Genomic DNA, 8,417 nt, shown 5'->3' on the forward strand with positions numbered 1-8,417 from the left:
TGATCACATTCTTCAAAGACGGAGTATTCTTTACCTCAGGTTTACTGGACAAAATCAATAACTACAAAAGACAATGATTCACACTTTTGTTTTCATTATACCTCACAACCGTACAGTTTCTGCTTGGGAGCCCATTCGTGGGAGGAATAGAGAAGTGTGTGGGCAGGGCTGAACTCCCCTCAGGTGGAAGGCAGGGCGGTCTCACTCCCAGGGACCTTTTTGGTCATGGAGGCCATTGGGCTCCCATTTTGACCCCGGTATCCTCATCATGGTGGAAAAAATACATTGAACCAAGGGATCCTCCCTCCCCTTCAAGGCAGACATTCAGTACAAACACCGTGATTTGCACTTAGGTACCAGGTATCAGGAAACAGACTAAAAAGAATTCCAGCAGGCTGTATGGAGAGCTTCATCTTACAGCTTTTTCAGAAGCAGGGCTTCATCTGCAAAGGGCCCTTTCATCTGGAAGTATTTCCTCCGTCTTTCCCCTTCCCTGGCATGGACACCTTGAGTTTAGGATCATCTCTGCAGATTCCCTAGGTCTGAATCTGCGAGTAGATGAATCTGCAGCAAGCCGCATGTGTGGTGCTTCCTTCTCCCTCCTCTGTCTCAAACTGTGCAGGCAAGCACTATGCAAGCCCACGTCCTCTGCTAAGCGGTACTAAATGGTTTTCGGGTTTTCAATCACACTGAATTGGCAGGATAAGAAAAATAGGTCAGATAAATATGGGATGGTTGTTGAAGGGAGGTGAAGAGGCTGCTTCTCTACAGAGGTGAAATTCCAGATGAGTCAGTCTCTGGGGAAGTGTGTTTAGAAGTGTTCAGGACTTTGTAGTTAGCATGACCCTAAAATTCTAGGGGATTTCTGGTGGGACAGTGGGTGGTGAATTCTGAAGTTTTGGAGAAGAAAGTGGAGCAGCCAGCAAGTTAGCCAGAGTTTTCTCAAGAGCCAGCTTTGCTCAACACACTCTCCTGGGCCCCAGGGAGTCCCACAGAATGGGGAAAGCGGGAACTCTGGAGTTCTTGGGAATCTTGGAGCCTAAAGAGGAAACGAGGTGCAAATTCATTCACGGCGACCGACCCTTGAGCTTAAACAGATGCAGCAAATGAAAGAACCCGACAAATAAGGAAGGGCACAGGCCTCTCCGACTCTATTTACAGTCTGTAACTTTCCACTCTTTCTGTCGCCCCGAGGCCCCTGAATCCTAGCTTTTCTCTTTCCCATGCTTGGGGCCTCGCGTGATGATGGGTATGGGGCTGCTGATGGGAAGGTATGGGGTTGTTGGGCTTTTTGCCTGCTCCCTGCTGAAACAAAAGAACGAATCCTGGATTTGTCTAAAATCCAAAATCTTGGATTTTGCCCTCTTTTTGGATCTCGCTCTCCTTGGTAGAAGTTTGTTCCAGAGGGGTTCTCCCTATGAATTTGAACTCGCTCTTCTTTTGTTGTTGTTCTTTCTCTTCTTTTTCTTACCTTCCACTAAAGGGGTTCCAAATTTTCCTGGTCTTTTTCTACCTTACTGTCTTTGTATCTCGTCTTTACTTCCACCTGTTTGTTTCTCTCCATCAGTGGGGGCTGAGTTGTTCCCCCAGCCTGCCAAATTTTAATCCTTCCCCTCTTTTGGCCAGATGCTAGGGGGAAGAAATCCTAGTATGCCAAAAATATATGCTAAGCATAATTAAACTCCATGCGGGTCCATAATAGCCAAGAAGCCTGCAGGAGAAAGCCGAGGGCAGTTCCCTCTGCAGAACACCCCATGCGTGCTGAGAGGCAAGCTCCCTCAAGAAGAGCTGCCCTTCCAGGAGGCTTTATTTTGAACTGCCCCAGGACCCCACTGGAGAGCACAGCATGCCTTACCCCTGGGTTACCCTTGGTCTGTGTGCTCTGTACTGGAGGCTCTGTTCTGCCTCTTAACAGCCAGGTCAGGGGCACACATGGCTTACGTGACAAAGCCAGAGAGGAGAAGGCAGCCCTGATAGCGTCACACTGCATCCCTTTGCTAGCAGGATGGGCAGCTCTTCAGACGGAGCTGCCGCTTTCCTGCTGTCTAGCACCTCTAGGGCCTCTCCAGACTGTACCCAGGGAGCTCTGGGACTGAAAGATTAAGAACATTAGGCAGGATCAGATGACTTTCTCAAAGAGGGCAGGGGAATTTTCTCTCCATGGGCCACAGGGGACAGGGCTGGGAGAAGAAATAGACTTGCACCTTATGTCATGTAAATAATTGATTTTCTAGTTCAAGAAGATAATATTGGTAGTGTGGGAACTGGAGGTAGGAAGGGGAGGAAGTCTGAGTAAGCCAGTTGGCTTCTAAGCCAAAAGGATTCCTCTTTGTTTATCTCTGAGACAGTCCAACCTTGGGAATAGCTTTAAAAGGGAAATTAATGCTGAGACGATAAAGTCCCCTTAAGCCAACAAACCCTCTGTAGCTATAGAATGAGTGCAGTCTTCTGTTGGTGTGGACTCAGAGCAATTTACAAGAGCTGTTCATGCAGCCATCCATTTGTGCAAAATAGGGTAAGAAGATTCCAGAGGATGTTTATTGCTTCCTCATACCACATGGCTTTTGGTGATTCTGGACGAAATGACCCAGAATGGTCATTTCAGGCACAACGATACTACATTCGTGTGTCTCTGCTTTTAAACTTGGCTGGGCTATCAGACCCTATTCTTGGCTCAGGTTTTAAGAAGCCATCAGCAAATGTGTACGTGCACGCTGGAGCTGCAGCCCTCATTCCTTTGCCTGCAGCCTACTTTGGGGAAATAAAGTGCCTTACTGACTGTAGCCATTACAGTATCCAGTGTCTTTTGACAGGTGCCTGTCCTTGAAACACAAAGTTTCTTATTTTTATTTTTAATTGGTTTAGTTCTTACTGCTGGCCAACTCTTTACATCCCCAGCAACTCACTGGGCCATTGGATTTTTTCCATTATGTCCATTACCCTTACACCATGTACCTCAGATCTCTCTCTCCTCTCTCTGTTATAGTTTCTCGTCTTGGACTTTTCTTTTCTTTTTCTTTTTCTTTTCTTTTCTTTTCTTTTTTTTTTTTTTTTTTAAAACAAGTGTGATGCCATATCAAGTCAATGTTATTCTCTCACAATGTACTCTATAAGAGGTGTGGGTGTGTATTTGGTCAGGACGTTAGAAAGTGCTGAAGTAGCATGATCCGTATATGCAGAAAGGTTTTTAGGAAGTATGGCAAAATGTTGTATTGGCTATGATGGTGACGTGATATAGTCAGCTGCATTTTAAGAGGTCTTATTTGTTCAGTATTAAGTGATTTAAAAAAAACAATAACCTGTTTTCTGGCTAGTTTAAAGATGGATTTGAAAATGGTTTTGAATGCAATTAGGTTATGCTATTTGGACAATAAACTCACCTTGACCTAAACTATCTGGCCATTTTTGACTTATTTATCAACCAGCAGTCCTCAGAATGGAATACACTTGTGTCATGTCAGAACTCTGTTTTATGCTGCTGCAACAATTGGCAGGGGCATAAAAGACACATTCTAACCTGGAATAGAATCTGTGTGTGCCTCTGTGTTGTGGCAGGACCAGTCATTGTTGACATTGCTCGGGGACGAGAGTGCTCATGCAGCCAGATTATAAGCAAGAAGACCTAGTCCACCTTCAGAAGGTGGTACATCACACACAGCATGACTGGTCCTCAGAGGATATCCCTGATTGTTGCCAGCTACTCACTCTAGGCTGTGAGGAAGCATCTCCTGGCATGCGAGATACCAGAAGCCTGTGGTGCCATCTCCAGATTCTGGGGAACCCTGCCCCTGCAGCTTTCCTGGCTTCTGCCTGCTGTTCTTAGTGGCTCCCATCTGATTTCTGATCCTTCCTGCACCCCTCCTCTGAGACACAAGCCACAACTGCCCTTGGTGGAGTCTGGAGAAGCAGAGCCTGGGAATGGGATGTGACAGTCTCCGTACTGCTTGAATGAATTTCAGGGCCCTAGGCTCAGCTAGTCTTGGACCTCAGCTCCTCAGTCCAGCTTTCTTCCCAAGTGTGGTGGGTATACAGAAGGCAGCCTAATAAACACTTTTTTGTTTTGAGATGTAGTCTCGCTTTGTCCCCAGGCTGGAGTGCAGTGGCACAGTCTCAGCTCACTGCAATCTCTACCTCCTGGGTTCAAGTGATTCTCCTGCCTCAGCCTCCTGAGTAGCTGGGACTACAGGCATGTGCCACCATGCCCAGCTAATTTTTTGCATTTTTAGTAGAGACGGGGTTTTACTGTGTTAGGATGGTCTCAATCTCCTTACCTCGTAATCCGCCTGCCTCGGCCTCCCAAAGTGCTGGGATTATAGGCATGAGCCACCGTGCCTGGCCTTTTTTTATTTTTATTTTTTTTGAAACAGGGTCTTTCTCTGTCCCCTAGCCTGGAGTACAGTGACACAAACCCAGCTTGCTGTCGCCTCAAACTCCTGGGCTCAAGCAATCCTCCTCCCTCAGCCTCCCAAGTAGCTGGGATTACAGGCAGACGCCACCATGCCCAGCTAATTTTCTTTTTTTTTTTTTTTTTGGACAGATTAGGTACATTAGAGCTTTTGCGCAAGTTCTAATAGACATTTTGATGTTATTATAAAATTCATTTTCTCCAAAGTTTTCTGTCCGAAAGTCACTGAAGGCTGCTTTCCATTTTAATTCTGACCTGAGTTGTAAACAGTAAGATTTTAAACTGGCCACTGGGGAAGTCCAGATTAAGATATTCCCTGTGGATCTCAAGTAACTTCACTTAATAGGACTTTTAAGCTTACAAGGACCCTGCAAATTCCCTGTTTCCATTCCCCATTGACATCCACCATTCTTAGAGACAAATAGGGGTAACTTTTTCTTGGGTTTCTGCCTAGTGAAGTTTGCTGGCCTCTAGGGAGTTTCAAAGGGCCTCTGGTTGCCATTCATAACCATCCTTGGAATTCTCTTCGGCATGACATAACGTCCAACTGGGCCCCTCTCCCTCCCCTTCCCCATCTTTTTGCTCTGTAGGAGAAATGCTGTCTGTTTATAGCATGATAACTCTACTCCGTCTCCCAGATGCCACCCAGCAACACTGCCGGGCTTGCCCCATTCTGAGCAATGAATGTTTTAAGGGCAGGAAGAGCAGATGAAGCACACAGTCAAGCAGTGATAAATCTCACTGCCCCATCCATGCTCTTTCAGATCCAGATCATCTTATAACTGGAAAATCTCAAACTTAAAGTGCCTTTCCTGAAAGTGGCAGTTAAAAATGCAATGAAGACCTGGAAATCCCCGATCTTTTGTGTGTGTTCAAGGGAATGCTTTTGTATCTAACAACTTTCAGGGATTTGGAGCTTTTACGCAACATGCAGAGGTATCACCAAAATCCAACTTCCCAGTTGGCTTAGCAGTAATACTGTCAAAATACTAACATGAAACAAGTACTCAAAAGCTGAATATTATTACACCAGATTGCTTCTCCCCTGCTCTGCTAGCAATAACAGCAACAGCAAAAATGCTGTGGACGGAGCTGGGAGATTCAGACTATCGAGATAAGCCTAGTGCTCACAGCTGATGTCTAGGTAGGGCCTGTACTGGACCTTTAAGGAAAAGCACAGAGAACCCCAGGACACACAGGCCTATTAAATTGCCGAGAGGAACAGCAGCAAATGCAAATGAATCCAGGGGAAATCGATGCTAAGGAGTTGGAGGGGGCCCTTTCAGAGGAGATGGAACACGTTTCCTCAAGCAAGTGGGTTTTAGGAAGAAAATGCATTTGTTAGGAAGTTCATGGGGGTCGGCATAGTTTGGAAATGGAAACAGTGGGACCTTTTCCAAAAATAAAAGAGATGAGAAGTAATTTTTTTAAATGAAGGGAAAATATTCAAATAGCTTGAACAGCACACACAATTTAATAGATTTTAAACACCATAAACACAGATGTTACGCTTGAAACAGGATAAGCACAGCCACAAACATTGATTTGGGATTACCACCCACCTCATTTCTCATGAGGCTTAAAGAAAGAAGGCTGGAAGTTTCAGATGACCAGTGGCTTTCCTTGTCATTGGGCTTTGGAGGCCTGTCCCGCACTGGAGGGGTGGATTCCATCAGCTCAGACCACAGGCTCAGTCAAATAGAACTGGGCGGCCTGAGAAAGCAGCAAGACCGGCTCAACTTACCTCCCCGGCCTCTGTCTGATTATCCCCCTGAAGCTTCTTTGAGTTTATTCATTATTACGGTTTCTTTGATACTGATTTACTTGGGCCCTGGCCATTCGGCTGCCCTTAGCTCCACCAGTCCGGTAAATGACTGTCCACATGGTTTCAACATACAGTTCTTCCTGCGAAGTCCACTAGGTGGTACTAATGCCACAGACGGGGATCCCTCACAAACCCAGAGCCAGCCAGGTATAGGATGGCTCTGCCCTAGAGGGAAGGGAGCACCTCCGGACCGCAGACAGCAGGAGCAGCAGCCTGCTTGCATCATCGCCCCAGGGCAGCCTGGCCAGCGAACCTCAGGCCTGTCCCGTCTGCCCCTGGCGCAGATCCTGAACCTGGTTCTCTCACTACCTCCACATCGTGACTCTATCTGGGGTGGCTGGTGCTGGTCTGTCACCTTTCCCGACTCTTTTCCAGGTCTAATCCAGCGATGGCACACTGGCAGCTTGCAGACCAAATCCAGCCTGCAGACATAATTAGCTTGACTCCCACAGTGATTGAAATTGTCTTGGATTTACTTGCCAATACAAGATGAGAGCTTTCACATAAAAGTCAGGATTTTAACGACTCTTGGGAAATTTAAGTCCTGGCAACCACAGGCCTGCGAGGCTGCAAGGGCTGCAGCTGAGTGTGACCGGCTCCTTTGTCTACCCCCTGCCCACCCCACAACCCACTGAACCCGCTGCTCTGTTTTACAGCACCTGCCGGTCCGCTGAGGGATTATAGCTCTGTAGCCTAATCTGTGTCGGTTTTACCTTCCGGGCGAGGAAGGAGGATCCAATAAACCCCAGGTAGGGTCATCTTCCTCCAGTCTTCTCCATCACAGACAGACCTGGCATACTCTCTTCAGTTTGTGGACCACAACCTCTTCTCAGATAAAGACCTTCACACCTCATTAAGCATTACGGTCTCTTTATGTCTTTACGAGTTTTTAGTTATCAGATTACCCTGGGGCTGGGCCAGATTTTTGAAATTCCTTTGAGATCCCAATACTCAGCTCTGGGCACAGGTTTCCAGGTGGGTCCAAATAGGCTGGGTGGGTAAAGATCTGCTTTTTCTGTTTTTTTGTTTTGTTTTGTTTTGTTTTTGAAGATAGGGTCTTCCTTTGTCACTGAGGGTGGAGGGCAGCCGTGTGATCACAACTCACTGTAGCCTCAATCTCCTAGGCCAAAGTGGTCCTCCCACCTCAGCCTCCCAAGTAACTGGGAACACAAGCATTCACCACCATACCTAGATAATTTTTTTAAAAAAATTATAGGAACAGGATCCCACCATGTTGCTCTGGCTGCTCTCCAACTCCGGGCCTCAAAAGATCCTTCCCACCTCAGCCTCCTGAAGTGCTGGGTTACAGGTGCGAGCCACTGCGTCCAGACAGCTTTTCCTGCTTTTGCTTGTCTGGGGAGTCATTTTTAGTGCTCCTGGCCCCATGGAGACCCTATCAGAAGACAAACCTCTGAGATTTCTAGATTTGTTGAAAAAGTGCAAGTCTCTGTGGCTATGTTTCAATCAACCCATTCACTGAAAATCATTACTCTTCATCATCCCCTTCGCCCATCAGGCTCCTGGGCACTGCTCATTTATTCAGTGGATGAGGGCTGGGTACATGCCTGGTGCTCCGCATGGGACACCTCATTCAACAAATGTGTCTTCGGTATTTGCTTTCCTAGGGATGAGATCTCTGCTGTCCTTGATCTCAGAGGCTAATAAAAAGATGACTGCCATTTGGTGGCTGGCCCAGAAAACAAGTGCTGTGTGGCCAGCCTGCTCTGGAATGCCCACTTAGCCACCCTCTCACTTTATGACCTTGGGCTCATTACCGAGCCACCCAGTAACTCATAGTAAACTCAATGACTCAGTTTTTTCATCTGTGAAATGGGGTTTCATAGTTTCAAAAGAGTGTTCTACAAGCCTCTCCTGCAATCCTCATAACTCTCTGGTGAGTTTGGTGCCTTGTTTTGTAGCTAAGTGAATGGAGGGTTGCATGGCTCATTACAAAGAGTTAGGCTAGCACTGGATCCCAGATGTGTCTGAATTCAAAACGTCGTGCATCTTCTGCTACACTGGGCTACTTTATTGATCTATATTTTGTTACTGAGAATTGAGCTGAAAGAGTGAGAATTTTAGCCCAATGTGGGGGGTGGGAGAGTTGGGTGATGACATCATTTACTGAAATCATCAGGGGATAGTTTTTTTTTTTTTTTTTTTTTTTTTGGACAGATTAGGTACATT

Source organism: Cebus imitator, unplaced genomic scaffold, assembly GCF_001604975.1.
Source record: "Cebus imitator isolate Cc_AM_T3 unplaced genomic scaffold, Cebus_imitator-1.0 Scaffold187, whole genome shotgun sequence".
Classification (NCBI taxonomy): domain Eukaryota; kingdom Metazoa; phylum Chordata; class Mammalia; order Primates; family Cebidae; genus Cebus; species Cebus imitator.